A 20,311-nucleotide genomic window follows, 5' to 3' on the forward strand; every position below is an offset into this window, starting at 1 on the left:
GTGCTAAACACCTTACAATTTTACCTCATTTGAAGCTCACGACAACTCTGGGACGTTACTTGATATCATTATCCTTATTTTACATTTCAGGAAACTGAGAGAGAGTTTAAGTGACATGCCCAGCATCACACAGCATTTTAATTTCTTTCTCTGGTCAACTGTTAATGCTGAAAACTGAGTTTAGTTTTCTAAGTCCTTCCCTATTTTGTTTTGGGAGGCTCTTGAATTTTTTTTCTGTTTTGTCATTGAAATGGAAGAGTGCGATATTAATACATTTCAGTTTAGTTTTGTTTAGTTAGTTTAGTAGTGTTGGGAATTTTCTGTAAAAAAAATTAAAAGATAAACTAGAGCTTTTTTCTTGTTTCTGAGTTCACATTTGAACTCAGATCAAGATTAGATGAAAAAATTCCATGATCGACTGCAGTGGTGGGGAAGACAGAACAGAGTGAATCAGTAGCTGATGTTGGGCAGGCGGACCAAGGGTTCATTGTCATCAGAGGGGAATGAAGTCTCTGAAATCTGGAGGATAGGAATGTGAGAGAAAGAGATCTAGAATGAAAAGAAATCAGTCCACTAGGGAATGGGAGTATATATGAGTGCACTGAACGAAAGGGGTAAGTTGGAGTGAGATGCAGCCTGGGTAAGGTTGAGGAGTTTGGAGATGAAAGAGTGGAAGGGGATCATTTGACCTTGTGCCTCTCCTATTCAATCAACTTCAGTGGTTCCCTGTTGCCTCTAGATAAAAATATAAAATTCTTTGTTTAGCTTTTTTTCGACCTGAGCCTAAGTGAGCTTTCCAGTCTCGGCCACTGTACGTTATTATCCCTCCTGCCCTCTCCGATCCAGCAAAGCTAATCTTTTCTCTGTTGGCCATCTCATTTCCCACCTCTGTACCTTTGCCTCATAATATCCTTCTCTGCCTTCCAGATGTAGCAAAATACCTCCTTCCACATAAAACTTTACCTGATACCTCCAACCACGGGAGCCCTTCCTGATAAACCATGCATACTTTATTTATTTCTACTCGTTTCCTTTGCATTTCTTTTTTTAATGTATACATGTACCTGTCTCCCCAATCAGGATGCATGCTTTTTGGAAAAAAAAAAAAAGAGAGATGGTTCCTTCTTTGTCTTTATAATCTTGGTACATTGACACATGACTGGTGCTTAATAAGTGCCTGTGAATTGCTGGCTGACTGGCTGGATTTCCCAGTATTAATGCAGCTGATGACTGTGAGAGCTGCTATCCGAACCCGTTTCCTCTCTACACTAACGTTTTTTCCCTGTTACACCCAAGGAAAGGGAAAAGTCACTGCTTATCTAGGAAAGAGGGCCAGGCTAGTCTGATAAGTTCAGAATCTGTGTCAGATTCACTGGCTCACAGTTACATGTAGTTGTGAAAACAGGCAGTATGTTGAGTTTGCCAGTGGCAAAACGTTCCCTCCTGTTTTTAAGAAAATTTATTTTATAATCTTACAAATGGGCTTGGACAAGTTATTAGTGTGTCCAAAATACTATTCCAATAAACACTTTAAGTGCAAATACATTAGAAAGATATTGAAACTTCATCATAAAGCTATCCAGGAAAACTAGCTTTATTCTCCATTACAGGCAAGAGAAGGAATCAGAACATGTCTCTGGGCAGCAGAGGAATTACATTGCCTCCCTTTATGGACATTTGTTTTCCTTTTGGGATGGAAATGAAGGGATTGGCAGACTTGGCAAGCCCCCCAACTTGATGATGGAAAGGAGATATCCTGACAAACTAAATATTTTGTAGGCTTTCTTAGCTCAGCTTCTGATTTTTCAGAGTTAGTTAGAATCCTGACTGGAGGAAATTCTTAAACCATTTTATGAGGACAACACAGTTGAATTTATTTTCTTTTTTTTTTAATTTTTATTTAATAATTACTTTATATTGACAGAATCCATGCCAGGGTAATTTTTTTTTACAACATTATCCTTTGCACTCGTTTCTGTTCCAATTTTTTTCCCCTCCCTCCTTCCACCCCCTCCCCTAGATGGCAAGCAGTCCTTTATATGTTGGATATGTTGCAGTATATCCTAGATACAATATATGTTTGCAGAACCGAACAGTTCTCTTGTTGCATAGGGAGAATTGGATTCAGAAGATATAAATAACCCGGGAAGAAAAACAAAAATGCAGATAGTTCACATTCATTTCCCAGTGTTCTTTCTTTGGGTGTAGCTGCTTTTGTCCGTCATTTATCAATTGAAACTCAGTTAGGTCTCTTTGTCAAAGAAATCCGCTTCCATCAAAATATGTCCTCATACAATATCGTTGTCGAAGTGTATAATGATCTCCTGGTTCTGCTCATTTCACTTAGCATCAGTTCATGTAAGTCTCGCCAGTCCTCTCTGTATTCATCCTGCTGGTCATTTCTTACAGAACAATAATTGAATTTATTTTCTTGCGTTATGCATCTGACTCCAGGCTCTGTATTAAGATAAAGAAGAGTGAATTGACTGGAGAATTTGAATATATCCATCTCAGACTCCAGAGAAGCTTATAAAAATGGAATCTTGGAGTTAAGCATATAAAGGATTTGGAATTGTAAATAAAATGCTGTGGAAAGGTGAGATAAATCCATGATCTTTATGCCTCTTAGAAGGTAACATAGTACAGTAAAAGGAATGCTGGGCTAATGCAGAAGGTCAGTAGCAAGTTGCGTGACCAAGTCACGTCACCCTTTCAGTGGTCAGAGGTTAGTGAAAAAGAAAAGAAAGTGAGTGTGGTTGGCAAGTTGTTAAAAATTGATAAAAATTGTGGAAAGAGAAATGGCAAAGTGAATAAAGATGTAAAGAGATGGTAAGTGTATATGAGGGTTTTTTGAGGCTATAATACAAAATAGAAATATTAAGTAGATGCTAAGGAAGTGACTTTTAAATGCCTGCAAACACTTTGAAAGATGAGAAGCAAAATGGTGCTGCAGAAAGCATCATGTGGTCAGAGTCAGAAGCCCTGGGTTCAAATCTGTGCTCTGATACAGACCACCTGTGTGAATTTAGGCTCTCTGTGCCTCCCTGTCCTGATTTGTACAATGAAGGATTTGGGGATCATCTTACTTCTCATGGATTCAGTTACCTAGGCTGATGATTCTCCAGTCTCTGTATATTGCCCTAACCTATCTCATGATCTACAGGCTTTTATGCCCCAGTTTCCTGTTGGACATCTTGAACCGGTTATCTCATTTACATTTCAACATATCCAAAAATGAAACCATTGTCATTCCCAAAACTGTCCTCTTTTGTAAACTTCCCTATTACTGTTGAGGATACTATTATCCTCTCACTCTCCCCATCTCACAATCTCTGGGTCATCCTCAAGTTCTCATTTCCTTTCATCCTTCTACCCCAAATAGTCAGTATGTTAGCAAGGCATGTCAGTATGCCTCTTGTAACATTTCTCACATATTCACCCTTCTCTTTTCCAATATTGCCACCACCCTAGTATAGGACTTTATTGCTTCTTTTGTGGATTATCACAAAAGCTTACCAGTTGTGCTCCTTGCTACAAGTCTCTCCTCACTCCAGTCCATCCTCCACTTGACGATGAAAGTAATCTTCTTAAAGCTGAGTTCTGATCTCTCTCTCTCTCTCTCTCTCTCTCTCCCTTTCTCTCTCTCTCTCTCTCTCTCTCTCTCTCTCTCTCTCTCTCTCTCTCTCTCTCTGTGTCTGTGTCTCCATCTCTCTCTGTGTCTCTGTCTCTTCCTCTCCCTCCCCCCACACACAACTAAATAAACATACAATAACTCCATATGAGCTTCAGGATCAAATATTAAATTCTCTTCTTTGCTTTGAAAGACTTTCCTAACCTTTCCCACCCCTCCCTTTTCGGTCTTTTTAAACTTCCACTCTGGCATGTGTTCTGTGATCCTGCCATACGTACCACATGACACTATCCTGATACATGATTCCATGCCTGGAATGCTTTCCTTCCTGGCTTCCTTCATGACCAAGCTGAAATCCCACCTTGTCCAGGAAGCCTTTCCCGATTCCACTTAATTCAAGTGCCTTCCCTCTATTGACTGTTCAATATATCCTCTTTCCCTAATTATTGGTAGGCTGTCTCCCTCTGTGAGCTCCTTGAAAGCAGAGGCTGTATTTTGCCTTTCTTTGTATTCTCAATGCTTAACTGTTGGAATCCTTGCAAAGTGTTAAATTATTAGAATTGATAGAGACAATCATTATCTAATTTAGCATGGTTCAGTATGATTGATCTGATCCTATGAGGAGATGTTATGGGCCAGAACTTGAAACAAGGTACTGAGTGGAATTGAGGAGACAATGGTTAAATCTAGTTTAGCATTGATTTAATCCTACAACAAATAATGGTTTCCCAGTGATATAATGATTGGCGTGTACTCAGTGTATAGCATATAAGCAAGAAGCTCTCAGGGCCAAAGAGCACTCTGGGCGATACAGAAGCCCACTCTTGGAAGAGGAGACAGATTCATTCCATATTCTACCTTTGTGCTGGCTGGAGACATTCAGAGGGAGCTAGGGACTGAAGCTCAAGACTTTGAAGGACACAATAAAGGACTGGATTTTAACTCCTGGCTGAGTTTGAAGAGATTATTACTCTGAACCAAAACTAAGGCTGCCTCCAGAAAACCTCCCCAAGAAACCTGCTCCCAGAGGACCATCATATATTATACAAAAGAAGAAGAACATTACACTTAACCACGTACTTGGCACATTTAGGGTGCTTAATAAACTAACTCATTGACTGTCACTTCATGATTAATTGAAAAACTCCAGAGAACTAGGGACAATTTGCAGTATCCTGTATTCTGTCTGTACTTCTCTCATGGCCAAGGGACTGTTTATTCGCTTGGCCGACTCCTCCCCTCCTTGTGTAGGCTCAAGGGACGTTTCTCAATGCATAGAGGTATTGGGGCCAATACAGTGTTCAGAAAAAGAAAAACCAAAGTGGAGACAGCCTTTGATGGAGTGGGCAGAGGAATCAGGAATAAGATTTGAGGAGGTAAAAGGAAACTTGCCCTATGTCAGGAGGCTGGAGGATGGAAGAATATCAAGAAAACAAAAGAAGTGAAAAAACCCACTGGAGATTTGGAGCCAAAAAAAAACAGATCTGAGATTCTTTCTGAAGAAGATGGGGGAAGATTGATGATGTGAGAAGGAAACGGTTTCTTGTTCCCCAGGGAATGATCAAGGTGATACAAGAAGATATCAGGTGAGAGAGTAGATAAGTGAGAGAATAAATAGGATGCTCCAGAGCAAGAAGAGAGAGGAGGGTTGCTCAGTGACCCTCTGCTGAGGGCAATGGCCCAGCTTTGCGGGGATCTGCTCATTCCAGAGGGGGCTCTCATCTTCCAGGAATCTCTGCCCAAGACACAAGAGAAAAACTTCCAAAGACTTGTCAGAACAGATAACTAGTCCCTATCTCTGGTGATTCATGTAGGCACAAATGATGATGCCAGAAGGAACTTAGAAAGCATAGCCAAGTGTTAGGAAGCCTTGGACAAGAAACTGAAAAGGTTGGAAAGGGGGAAAAAAAACTGCCATCTGTATCCTTTCATCAAATTGGATACCATAGAGAGAAGATAACTATGTAGGAAGAAGAGCCATCAAGACATGTAGAAATACAAAGAAGGCAAAGTTCAAGAAAGAAGCCGGCAGCAAATCCCTTGGCCTGCATTGTCCAAATACGAATAGACATAGTTTAGTAAATAAAATAAATAAAGCTTCAAAAGCAAGGGGGGAAAAGTTGAGCTCTTACATATCATGACAACTTGATGGGATGAAACTCATAACTAGGATATGACTCTGTCCAGGGATACTTTATTCAAAAGAAACAGGATAGGTAAGGAGTGTGTATGTGTAAAATTTCACATTAACTAAATAGGTAGGGGAAAATCCAAGCAAGGTGATAGAGATCAGTATTTTAGTGAAGATATTGGAGGAACAAACAAAAGGGAAAACCCTTGTATCTACAGACAATAAGAAGAAATGACGGAGAACGTCAATTATCCAGGCTGCTAGTGCAACCTCTCTGTCCCTATCTCTCTCTGTTTCTCTCTCAACTGTCTCTTGTCTGTCTCCCTCTGTCCCTCTGTCTCTCTCTGTCTCCCCACTCCTCCTCCCAAAAGTAGATAAGATCATAATTTCTTGACATGCCATCCTTCAAAAAGTGGAGGAACCAATGCATTTTCTCACCAAGAGGACATGATTGGTTGCTAGTATACAAATGATAGTAACTGTTTGGGGGAGGTGAGTAACAATTCCTTCCTGATGTTTGTATTGAAGAAGCAGCTGCAGATAGTCTGACAGACACATTAGCTTTTAGGAGAGTAGATTTTAGAAACTCTATAGGAAAGCTAATTGAGAAACTTATGGACTAAAAATCATCACATAAAGGGAATGGGAGAGTTTTCAGAAATGAAAATCTGAAGACACAAGAAAAAGTGGTTTTTAAAAGGAGGAGAAATGTGAGTTGTCTAAAAGGATAAAAAAAATAGGCCGAAAATTCAGCAAACAAATTAGGTTTTTAAAAGGTATGTGTAGAAGATAGCAGCCTGGATAGGTGATGTAGAATAAAAACAAATGCATGTTTTAAGTTTGAGAGTACTGAAGCTTAAGATGACCTGAGTGGGGAGGATGATGAAAAATTGTTTTTGCTGTAAGGGAATTTATTGGCTGTGGGGAAGGGGAAGGGAGAAAAATAGAACCGATAGAACCGATACTTAAGATGGATAGTGTGATTGTAATTTACAACATGGGTTTTTATGATACTCTTGCTGTTGATGACGATCATGTTTTCTTTGCCAAGGGAAATTATTGTTAGAGTAGAAGCGGCCACATGAGAACAACTAATAGACTGTTAGTACCCATTATGAGTAAGGAGATAGTAACAGAGTACCAATCTACTCCTGGCAAGATCAGGGGCTTTGATCCAAATGAACTGTGTCTTGCAGTTATAACAAGCATTTCTGAAATAATAATGATATTGGTATGTAGTGACTTAAGGTTTTCAAAGCATTTTATCGACATGATTTCAATCGGTTATGGCTTTGTTACGAGGTAGGTGCTATTATTATGCCATTTTACAAATGCTGAAAATGAAGATCAGAAAAGGTAAAATAAGCTCCTTAAGATCATGCAGTTATTAAATGTCGAGAATAGGATTCCAAACAGATCTACCTGACTCCATGTCCCATGATAAATCACGATGGCAGGGATGAAGAGGAAGGCTGCCTAATAACTTGCCAACTTTCGGTATCTTTGCTAAACAATTCAATATGATCCCAAAGGAGAGTATTTGCTGTCAGTGTCTTCTCTATGTCTTTGGCTAAAGTCCCATTCACCTTGTACTATTATATTTCTCAACTCCTTTGAATCTTCATTCCCTCTTCCATAGAATGTTAATGATAAAATTTGGAGACAGAGGCTGGAGTTAGGAAGAACCTCAAGTCCCACCTCGGATACTTAGTAGCTGTGTGACCCTGGAAAATCACTTAGCAGAATGACCTGCAAAAGGCGGACACAAAATGTATATCGCATTCATGGAGGGAGTTCTACATCAGTAGTTCCTTAACTGGCAAAGCCCTGGATCCTTCCCATAATACTTGCACCATCTACCTCCTACAACTGTCTTGGGGATTAAAATATATGTGAAACTTTTTGTAAAAGGTAAAGCATTTTACAAATGCATGTTATCAGTATTCATTACCTCCCACCCATTCTACTCGTAATGAATAAACTATTCGGGAAGTAAAGTAATTAGTCCTGAAGGTACATTACTTCTTTTAGGCATCTAGAAAACGAATAGATTTCACAATGTTTACTCTTAATCTTCATTATTTTCTCATGGTTTAAGTTTAAAAAAAAAAGAATTGAGATGTTTTATTTTTACAGCACTTGAAAATGGAACTAGTGTCTTTCATGATCCCTGACCTATGCCCTGCTCTTTTACTTGTCTTCATCTTCTTTGTGATGTGGAGGGGACCTAGAGTTCTTGGTTGTTCTGCCAGATGCTGATCAGCTGGAATAGTGTCCTGTACTCCTCAAGACATGATCTGTCATCTGAGGACAACCTTAGCTAAGGATCACAATGTGCGTCCCTTGGGGGACAGTGGAATCAATACTGGGGGACCATAGCATCTCGTGAAGATAATCACTACAATCTGGAGTATGTGGGTGGGATGAGAAGGGATGAGAGAGAGACAAGTGGTGTCTTGAAGAACTGAAGTTCTGTTGTATCATAGCTGTGCTTTGGGACAATAGTCCCTGGAATTTCTAGTCATTGCAAAGTCAAGTAACAGCTGTCATATCAGTGAATGTGGCCAGTGGTCTTCATGGACAAATCTTGTAGAATATAGGATGTTTGTGCAGAAATGAACCTGGAGTTTGCCTCAGAGGAGTCTGGATCTAGTCCTGGTCCAAACCCCACCCTACTTTATTTGCCCAAAGAAACAGTGTTTCCGGGAGACTTTTACAGGGATGACATGATTTTTTAGCATCAGCATCATCATTATTATTAATAGCTAGCCTTTACATAATTAAGGCTTGCAGCGTGCTTTGGAATTATTCTCATTTGATTCTCACAACAATATTATCCCTATTTTATAGATGAGAAAACAGAGGGCCATCAAGAGCTGTGCCTAGGATCATTCAGCTAGCAAGTGTTTGAACTTATATTTTAACTTGCATCTTCTTGATTCCTGGTCTAATGCTCTCTTCCCTGCACATCCTAGCTACTCTACAATAAGATATCTTTATGCTTATTCTATATAATCAGAGAGTAAAAATCTGAACCTCTAAAGGGGACAAAAGTTTTTTCCAGGTTAAAGGTTTTTAATCTGGCATTCATGACATAAAAACAATTAAAAGCCCTTGGTTTAGTACCAGTCCCCAGCAGAATTGTGAAGTAGGGAAAGTGTGCTCTTGCCTGTTTCCACTTCCCTTTGGTTTGTACCCACCCCAGCATCTGATGCTCTCTATCCTCCAGAATCTCCTCTGTAATGAAGGAGAAGGAGAATCTTTGGTCATTGTGGTTGGTGAAACCTTCCACTTAATAACTCCCTAAGTGGGAGATTGTTTCAGATCACTTCTAATGCACTGAGTTGCCTGGGAAAGCCCAGAGAGTCCTTCCATGGGTGACTCAGAACCTCAGGATATATCTCCAATCTGACCCTGATCCTTCCTCATCTCCTGACTTCAAAGCCTGAATTAAAGTAGGTCCACATGTGTTCATTTGCTTGCTAGTCATTTTGGCAGTGTTGTAACCTGCCCAGTTTGAGCATGCACAGTTGGGAGGTATTTTCTCAGAAGAGCTTTCCCACTGTGGAGCACAGGGGGCAATCCTCCTAAGTCAAACACAGGGCTGCCCCCGCAGGCATGTAATTGGATTAGGGGGACACTTCAGGCCCATATTTTGTCTTTGGAGCACTGTTTTCAATGTTCAGAGGCTCCTGAAAGAATGTTAGAGGGGAAAGGATCTAATGTGCTGCTGTTCAGCCTCAGTGAAAAGGGCACCGTGGGGTGAGCGGTGCATTCTAGTGAGGGATGCTCCATCACATGCCTTCGCTCAGAACCATATCCACCAGGACCCTCTAAGTGAGTATCATCTGTCACTAATCCTGGCCCCAAATGGGGTACACCAGTGGATATGAAGCTAAAATCAAAGCACACGAAAGTATCTGAAGAATCAACCCTCACCATTCCATGTACAAAGCCATTGAGAAAAACAAAAATAATGGCCCAGATGCCTTCTTCCTCTTTTGCTCAGTTCTTAGGCAACCCTGTTTCAACTAGTAGGTAGATTAAGAGTGGGCTGTCAGCCCTCACACTTAATGCTTCTCATCCTGGGGCTTTCAGTGAGGGAGGGAGTTTTTAGTGGAAGACCTGAAATTTGATTAGTGCTTTTTCTATTAACCCTGCTGGAAGTCCTGGGAGTAAATCCCCTGTTGCCTGCTGAAATTGAACCTTTTTATTAACCTTTTGAAACTCATGGGAATAATTGTCCACAATCAGAATTTTAAATTTATACTCAACAAAGATTTGGATTCCCCCGCACTTTGCTTTCCCTGTAGTTTCATTACACCCAAATCTGCAAATGGTAGATGGTTAGTGATCTCTCCAGGAGTGATGGATATCACTTTCAAACTAAGTAGTAAATATAAGAATTGTGTTTATATTTTGTAATGCTAAAAAGAAAACGCTCCCAAGTTACTAGTGGGGGAAATACTGCTGACTGTGTTCTTTGTAACTTTGATGAATCTACATTTCTATCATTTCTCCCTAGAGTCTTCACTAGAAATTTCTTAACCTGGAGCAAAGTTATAGTACGGGTTAAGATAGTAATGGCAGGGATATTGGGAATTAAGGAAGAGTAGGGGTTTGGGATAACAGAAGTATAAAGGAGAACAGAAGAGACTGAAAGCAGAAAGGATGGTTGAAAGTCAAAGTACAGAAGATGGTTCGGTGGTTATGGCGACATCTCAGTAGATGCTGGGAAAATGGCCATCAGTGTTTGTCTTGCCTCAGCTCAAGTTAGGGATAGTGGAGTGGATCCTTTGAAAAAGATGGCTTGTATTGGGGAATGGTTGGAGCAGCATTTGCCCAGAGCCAGGTAAGGCAGGGTCACATTCTTTAGACTGGGGAAAAGATGAGAGGATATAGTGTCCAATTATGCTTGGGGATAAAGTACTTCCTTCCCCAAATCAGAGCTTTGGGGAATCTCCCTAATCACCCTTCCCTTAGTGTGGCTTTTCTCACTCTACCAAAGTATATCCTGCCCCTGTGTCCAGGTCATTTGTTTTGACCCTAAGCTCCCTTCATGGACTATATACCAAACTAGATTGTGATCTCATTTCCATCTCAAAAAATATCCTAGATATTTTAAAATTAATATGTCCAATTGTAGAAATAGAAGAACGGCATTTTTCATCCTTCCTTGACCATTGCAGTGGATCCAAAAATTTGATCTATTTGGATGCTGCCTTCAGTGATGCAGAGAGCAGCCCTGTGTTATCCACTTTTTATATGTAACCGAGGACAAATCCTTCACTAGAGTACATCCAATTTTCTGGGGGATCTTGCTCTAGATCTTTTGGCATTATATCAAAGGTAAGTATGTGACCAGCTCATCCTTTTAAAAAAATTCTCTCAGTGTGTATGGATATGTATATGCGGGTACATGTGTGTGTGTGTGTGTGTGTGTGTGTGTGTGTGTGTGTGATAACATCATTGACCCTGCTTTCTCACGCACAATTCTTTCCTGGTAATATTTCATAGCTTACTTAACACCCAACATACATACATACATACAGATAGATAGATATACACAAACATACACACACATACATTTTTTCTATTGCCCTTTGAATGATCCTCAATTTTAATTCATTGGAAACTAAGAGACTCCATGACTCAACCTAACAACATCATTGAACGGATATTGTTGTTAAAATAATGGGCTTTTATTTCTGGAAGAAACTTATTTCCCAGACGGAATCCTGTCCATTCTCTTCCTCTGCCTCTTCCTCTCCAGTTATAGACTGAGTTCAGTCCTCATTTACAGTATCTGTCCATGATACATATAATGACAAATTCTTTCTCATCTTGGAAGAGAGGAGAGTTAGAGTAAACTAAGGCTATACCTGTTGAGCACAAATTCTCCCTAATTCTACCATGTTGGAAAGGTTCCAATTGCACCTCAGCAACAAATGGAGTATACTTTTTGAAGATCAGCCTCACTAAGTCACAGAAAGCTCCCCACCACTGCTTAATAATTTAGTGACAAATTCTTTGGCCAGGAAAGATTGCTATGATAATGAAGATGAGGATGATAGCTAAAACATTTACAGCACTTTAAACTTTGTAATTCACTTTCCTTATATTATCTCTTTTGATCCTTATAATAAATCTGGGAAGTAGGTATTATTTTTATCACCATTTTTCAGATGAGGAAACTGAGGCTAAAAGAAGGTAAGTGACTGGCAGCCAGATTCACACAGCTAATACATTTCTAAGTCAGGATTTGAATTCAGGTCTTTTTGACTCTAAGTTAGGAAATGAAGAAAAATATAGTTAGACCCTTATATCCATATATCTTCCTTTTGTTTCTGCAAACTGGGTGGGTGTAGGAGTAGTTGCTGAAAATCCCATAATATTTCAGACTATCTTTATTCTCTTATTGTTTAATATTTCATGACTAGGAAAATGAGATGAAAACTTGTAATAATATGTGATTGGGGTGAAAGATACAATGAGTTGCATTAGTGGTAATAGTGTTATCATTTATATAATATCTACTGTGTGCCAAGCACTGTACTAAGTACAAAAATCATCTCATCTGATCTTCACAACAATCCTAGAAGAAAAGTGCTCTCATTATCTCTTATTTACATTTGAGTAAACTGAGGTAAACATAAGTTAACTGATTTGCCTAAAATCACCCAACTAGTGAGTGTCTGGAGTTGAATTTGAACTCAGGGTTCCCTGAAGTCACAGCAATCTGGTGACTGTGCCACCTCTTGCTCTTTCCCATCGGCTAACCATTTTAACTAGATCGGCTTTTGATGGGATATATAGGCTGTATGCTTCTTTGTTTTTCAGCAGGACCCTAGAAGCCATAATTTGTATAAGATTTTTTAAATTGAATGTGTGGAGAGAAAAAATAATCATGGCCCTTTAAAAATGTAGTTGGCTCAGGACCAAAGTACTTCCTGGATGAACTGAATGACATATTCATATGTCATTAGCATACCATCTGTTACGTGAGTCTAGGTCCTTACTTTAGATAACACTAGTTTATTTTAGTTGAGTAATGGTTTTAATAGGTCTTCTATCTTCCAACCCTGTAAAGTTGACAGGAATTTTTAATCTCCCTTATCAGATGAAGAAACTGAGGTGCATAGAAATGGTGACCAGGCTCTAGAACTTGATCCGAAATCTTCTCATTTCAAACTGAGTGCTTTCTCCATCCCCCAATGCTGGATCTGTGGATTTTATAAGTTTAGTGTAGATCACCCTGCCCAAGCCCCGTTGAGCCAAGGGCTATGGCAAGGCCTAGTTCTCATTTCTCCTGAAACAAAATCCAAGCAAAGAATGGACAGCAATGACAAAATCAAAAGCATAATTGCAGAGTGGGAAGGCCCTCTGAAGCCATCTACTTCAATCCATATGAATCTTCAAAATGACTTCCAAATCTAACTTAAAGACCTTAATTAAAAAGGAGCCACCTCCCAAGACAGCCCACTTTCCTTTGGCACAGGGTTACTATTTTGTAACTTTTACCCATTGATCCTATTCATTACTTGGGGCCAAGAAGAAAAGACCCTGGAGGAGAATCATCATGTTCCTCCTTCTCCAGGCAGTATATCCTCAGTTCATCCAGTTGGCCATATATAGCATGAACTCAAAGCTCTTCACTAAATTGCTTGACATCCTCTAGACATGAGCCAGTTTATCAGTGTCCTTCCTAAGTTGTAATGCCTAGAACTGAACACTGTGATCAGGGTGTTGTCTGACCAGGATGATCAGCTTCCTAGTCATAGGGTCATAGACTGAGACCTGGAAAGGTCTTTAGAAGCTATCTAGTTCAACTTTCTCAATTTTACATATGAGGAACCTGAAGCTTAGGAAGGTTAAGGGACTTACCCGAAGTCACAAAGCCACAGAAAGTGGCAGAGCTAGAAATCAAACTCTTGTCTTCTGATTCTCAATTCAGCATTTACCACTGTACCATGTTGCCTCACAATCCTTCAAGCTGTGTCTCTCTTAATGCAACGCATGATCCCATCAGCTCTCTTAGTGAACGTATCTCATGCCTTTTCCTGTCCCTGTGAAGGTTACTTTTTTTTGCTGAGGCAGTTGGGGTTAAATGACTTACTGGGGGTCACACAGCCGGGAAGTGTTAAGCGTCTGAGACTGTATTTGAACTCAGGTCCTCCTGACTTCAGGGCTGGTACTCTATCCACTGCGCCACCTAGCTGCCCCATGAAGGTTACTTTTTTAGTTAATGGTAAGACTCTGCCATCTAATATCCTCATAGAAAGGATGAAAAATTGCCTACATAGTTGCTAAGCTGTGTTAAACACAGATTCTCCACTCATCCTGGCTACGTCATAGAGTATAGACCTAGAGCCTACTTTCCTCTACTTTTTAGCTAATTACTGACCTGAATTTTCAGATGCCAAAATGATCTCTCCAGAGGAAATGATTCTGTTTTGAGATGCCCTTTGAGTAAAGAAACCAAACTCTGCCTATATCTCACTAGGTCACCTTGGATGCGTCTCTGCCCTCACTGGGCATCAGTTTCTTCAGCTGTTAAATGCGGAGTTTGGACTACAAGGTGGCCCAGTCCCAGTCTGGCTCTGACATTTTCTAAGAAAATAAATCTGTGTAAATGTCAGGAATTTCTCCATTATAACCAGTGGATAAGGGGGTCCTCAGTTTTCCCCTCATTTCTTCTCCCTCCTCTTTCTATCTTAATGACAATGCTATATTGTTCTATAGTGCATTGCAGCTTGCAAAGCATTTTCACATACTTGATTCATTAAGTCAGATCACATGGTTTTTTTAAATCACTTGTGTCTTTTAATTGATTTTCCTCCTTGTCCATCAATTGTCCTCATGAGAAATGATTCTCTATCCTGTCTCAGAGGAAAGAGATCAGATATCCACAAAGGCAGAAGTACACATTTTTTTTCATTGGGGCAAAAGAAAAGTTGTCATGGGGGAGCACAGTTTAAGGCAGTGTTATTGCAGGTACAGGTGTAACCAGAACATGAGGAGATCTGGTCCTCTGCCTTGAAGATTTGGGGAGGGACAGGCCCAGGAAAAAGATACCATGGTGCCGTAACCCTGGGAGGGGCAGTGGCCTTCCACAATTCCAAAGGACCCCAGAGATGGTCATAGAGACAGTGGTTCTCTTGCGAAAAGAATGCACTGAACCCCACGTGGATATACCCTGGACAAAAGCACCATTAGCTCAGTGCTGGTTACAGATCTGGGCCTACATGATCCTTTGTGCAGCTTGTGTCTAATTGAGTGGTTTGACTTTTTTTAGATAGATGATGAAAATTTTGTTTCAAAGCTCACTTAGCTAAAACAATTTCACTTACACTTTGTCAAACATCTTGGATTTATGGACTAACACACTTAGAATAATTTCTGATGAGGCCATGGTAACTATTTAATGCTGTTTCAGTTAGTAGTGAATGTGTGGGCAAAATGGAGCATGTGTTACTGATTGGGACCTCTTCTTCCTTTATAAAAATGAAATCTTGAAGGGCTCCAATTTGCTGCTATTAATGATCCCACTGAGCTTAATTTATAACTTCACTAAGAGGAAAGAAAGTTTTGAAGGTAGATTACTAAAATGGGGAAAATCTCAACACCCAGATATCAGCTAAAGTCATTCAGTCATGGCTTTTCAGCAGTGACTTGACATTTGAAAACACAAATTTCCATCAATACTTTAAAAAAAGAACCCTTATTGTCTTTAAAGCTTTTTGTTAACGTTCCAAGGCTGATCGGGTGTAGAAAAATCTAGGGCTTATGTGAGCCTGTTGTCCTTCTCTTGGCATCAAGAAGAGACAGAAACCGTCTGTGACCAGTTTCATTTAACATTTACTTACCCCATGATTGGTACTTATTGGTCTATGACATTCTAAGGCAGGAGTTCTTCACGAGCAACTGTTGTTCCTCATTTTCCTTTGGACCCTCAGTGTCTCACACAGTGCCTTGCTTTGCTTCATGAATATTTGTTGGATTGATCTTAAAAGATTTGTGCTGCGTGGAGCATGGAGGCCCAAGTTCTAGCCAGGCAAGTGCTTCCCCAAACCTTCTCTCTGTTTGGTTGTCTCACAAGTATAGTGTACCTCAACCTGCGGTATATACCAGCATCCTTCCCTTTGACTGAATGCCTTAAAAACCTCAGGATGATGTAAATAACCACCACGCTGGTCCATTATGGCCTATGGTGTCATTGCCCTTTCAGGAAAAGAGGACATTTTCACTTTTTTCACTTCCTGATTCCACCAGCTACCAAATCCCTTCAAAATCTACCTTTTGTTTATTTTGCATATACTCTTTACATACTTATACGTGTGTGTGTGTGTGTGTGTGTGTGTGTGTGTGTTGTCACATCCTGTTAGAATATAAATTCCTCAAGGTCCGGATCCTTTTTGTTCTTGTACTTGCATCATGAGCACCAAGCAGCAGTGCCTGCACTCCACACCAGGAAGTATAGCAAGAGCTTCATAAATGCTTGCTGAATGATTGACTGACCTGGATCCTGCTTTGGGATTCTCCTTCTTATTCTGCCAAGAGTCCACTCTGGTCCCAACCTGTGTTGAGCTGCTTAGGAATCAATACTCCTGTTGTAAACAGGGGATTAACATCCGTGGGCCTGGAAGCGCTCCTGTTTAGATGATGCAACTGTCCAAGCCAATTTTCACATGTATCTCTAATTCCAGATGGGCCTTTCTGGTGGGGGCTTCCCAAACTGACCAGAACAGCTGCTGTATTAGAGAGCTGTTCTGCCTCATGGAGGCATTGGCCTGAGGATAGGAGAGGGAGAAAGGGGTACCTTCTGGATTTGAGGGCTAATCCACTAATGATCAATCCCATGAGAAAAGAACATCTCTGAGTAACCTTTCTGGAAATGGGATGATTAGTCCTGTGAGGTAAAAAAAAATAATTATATATGAACTTTCTGTAAGTTGTGGGTGGAGGAAAGGTACTAGTTCATCTGAGGCTTTCAGGTTGTTTATCTCAAGTATGGCTTAGTAATAGTAGCTGGCATTTAGAGAGCACTTTAAAGGTTACAGAGCACTTTATAAATATCATCTTGTTTGATCCTCATAACAGTCCTGGCAGATAGGTACTATTTTTATCTCCATTTTACAGTTGAGGAAACTGAGGCAGGGAGAGAGCCAAGGTCACACAGCAAGCAAGTTGTCTGAAGCTGGCCTCCCGTGCCAGTGACTTGGCATGGCTTTCCTCACTTCAATCCAATATCCTGGCATGTCACGGCATCACCTCCCTGATGGCATGGTGCTCCTACAGAAGGAAGGAAAAACAATAACAATTCTAACAGCCACCACCACCACCAATGATTTTCTTCAGCATGCCGATGACAGTGAGGTCCAGCCAGATAAGAAGGAGGAGCAGTGAGTAGTGGAAGTCACCAAGAACCAGAGCTGGGCTTGATATAAGGGGAGAGGGGTAAAGCCATCCCAGAGTGGTATGGGCCACATGAATGACTAATGATGTGCCATCATCCATCAATAGAGATTTTAAATCAATTAATAAACATTTACAATGCACTTGCTGTGTGCTGGGAACTGTGCTAGATGCTGGATCAGAGATTGGATAAGCGATAGGAATGCAATAGAGATCCCACCTCACTGCGAGTGGAACTGGACAGCATGAGCTCAGAAATCAGAAAGTTCTAAAACTGTATAAAGTATATGAGGCAGTTTTACACACACACACACACACACACACACACACACACACATACATTTGTGCATGTGTATATATACACACATATGTGTCGGCCTGTACTGACAAAGGCCTCAAATATATATATGTGTGTGTGTGTGTGTATATGTATCTATGTGTATTTATACCTATTTATAAAAACCACACACACACACACACACACACACACACACACACACACATATGTATATGTATAATTTAGGCCTCTGCCAGCACTCTTTTAAAATGGTAAAAATATTGGATTACAGGAACACATTGGCAGTCAGCTAGTGCAATCCCATATTTTACAAGAGAAAAAAATGGAGGCTATCAGAAAGTACTGGGCCAACGTCACACAATAAGTAATTTGTCTAATAGAGATTCAAATTCAGGGCTGTTGACCACATTATTTTCTGTTTCTTTTTTAACACATCACTGCTTCTATAAAAACAAGATCATAAGACTTAGGTGTAAAGCTGCAAAAGACCCTAGAGGTCCTTAAATTCCAACCCCCTTATTTTAAATCTGAATACATTAAGTGACTTGCACTAGGTCATGCAGCTAGTAAGTATCAGTGGTAAGATTTCAATTGAAGTCTTTCTGGCCCAGAGTCTAGCACTCTATCTCTGCCATAACATCTAGATGAAAACAGCTAGTGTGAAAGAAAAATTCTCAGAGCTTAGGTCTTAGAACATTAGAATCAGAAGGAACCTTTAAGGTTATCTGGTCCATTTCCTTAATTGAATAGATATGGAAACTGAGGCCCAGGAATCATCCAAAGAAGAATGACTATATTAGAATTTACCTGGAGAGAAGTTTAAACAGAAAAAGTATCTCCATCAACCTGACAGGTGGAGTTTTTTCCTCGTAGTTTGATTTTTCATTAGTCCCAGGATGTTTGTCAGAGGAGAAGACAAGGACATTTGGATTTCACAAAGACATAGGATACATTAGCATGCTTTTTTCACTGCCAAATTAATTTCAGGAAATAGATGCTAACAAGGACTGTAAACAAACCCAGAGCATTCATGTGTAACCAAAAGGGAAAGGATACTTAATGATGCTACTACACAGGAAGAATTTGAAGGGGAAAAAAATCAAACCAAACCAAGAGCTGCCATAGATCAGAAAAGATGTTATTCACTGATGTGAATGAAGCAGGAGATCGTGTTTCTTCTGGTTGATTCTAGAAAGGTTGGCTGGGATTCTGTGTCACTCTTAGTAGTGGGAACTAGTTGTGTGAGACTGATGGCTGGTTAAGGGCAGTAAACAAAGCACTACATGGAACTGAGCTATCTATGTGATCTTGGTCAGGTCACATTCCTTTTTGGTTTTCTTACTCCAAAAGGAGGAGGTTCCCGCCTTTATGACATGATAATCTGTGAAGTCCCTCCCAGGTCTGACATTTTGATATAGTTCACTGAACCGGTTACCATCTGAAGCATTTGTTGGAATGCCCAAGGAGATTTAATCTTTGACTAGACTCAAATGAGTTTATGGGTCAATGGAAATAAAAAATTCTAAAAATCAGAGATCTCTAAAAGTGGAATAAGCTGCTTATGGAAGATGTGATTCCCCATCACCAGAGAGACTGAGTCTGAAACTGAAGGATCTTGACTTTGAGAATGCTTTATGGACACCCCTGCCATCGATGGAGAGGTTGGATCAGGGACCTCTAAGGACTTTGCAACCTCTGCCATTCTGTGGCTCTGGCATTTTGCAGTTAAATGATTCCAATAGGTTACTACCATGAAAACTCTAAGGTTCTGTGTCCTTCAGCATTGACTTGTGACTGGCCATCCGGGGATCGGATTCAATCACATGCACTCATCAATAATACACCCATACATATAGTATGCACATGGCAATTTGCATGTTTATATTAAAAAGCCAACACCTTGAGGACAGGGACTCGTTTTCTTGGCCTTTCTTTGTATGCTTGGTGTTCACTACAGTGCCTGGCCAGAAGTAAGGATTTAATGCTTGTTAGCTGACAAACTACTCAGTTGGATGTACTTGCCCTTGGGTAGACTACAACAGCAAAATATGGGACACCCACTGAGAAATGTGGAGAAGACAAAAACCAGATACTGCTAAAACCCCAAAACTCTTTCTATATGAAAGAAAATATGTCCCCTCATTTATTACAGGATCGAGGATGTTCAAAATAATAGGCCAGATATAGAATGAGGTTTTGTTAAAAAGAAAAAAAGGAGGAAGGAGCCTAAAAGACTGTCTAGTCCAATCCCTCCTAAGAAGAAATCCCTTCTCCAAAATCCTGAGAGAAGAGAATGTCTTCATTCAGCCAAAGGTCAGCCTTTTGGATTACTTTAACTATTAGGTAATTTTTCCTTACTTCACATTAAAATCTACTTTTCTGTAACTCTTTTCTATCCCCATTCCCCAACCATCCCTCCTGCTCCTAGTTCTGTCCTCTAGGACCAGAGAAAATAGACTCCCTCTTCCAAGAGACTGCCTTTCTGGTCCTAGTTGCTATCCCCCTTAAGTCTTCACTTCTTCCGGCTAAACATTGCTTCTACACATTTTTATTCAACATTGATGACCTCAAACCTTTTGTCATCCTATTTGTCTTTCTATGGACCTTCAATGGTTTGTTAAGGTCCACCTTAAAATGTGGTATCCAGAACTGAACACAGTTTTCCAAATGAGATTTTTATTCTCCTTGTTTGGAATCAATTGTTCGGGATGGCACACTTTTACTAGTGCAGCCTAAGTTTATGTTAACTTTCTTTCGGATGGAGGAAATTATTTTGTTATTTTATGGACTCGTATGGAACTTAGGATCCATGAAAATCCTTTCCAAATGAATTGTT

The sequence above is a fragment of the Antechinus flavipes genome, chromosome X (assembly GCF_016432865.1).
Source record: "Antechinus flavipes isolate AdamAnt ecotype Samford, QLD, Australia chromosome X, AdamAnt_v2, whole genome shotgun sequence".
NCBI lineage: Eukaryota > Metazoa > Chordata > Mammalia > Dasyuromorphia > Dasyuridae > Antechinus > Antechinus flavipes.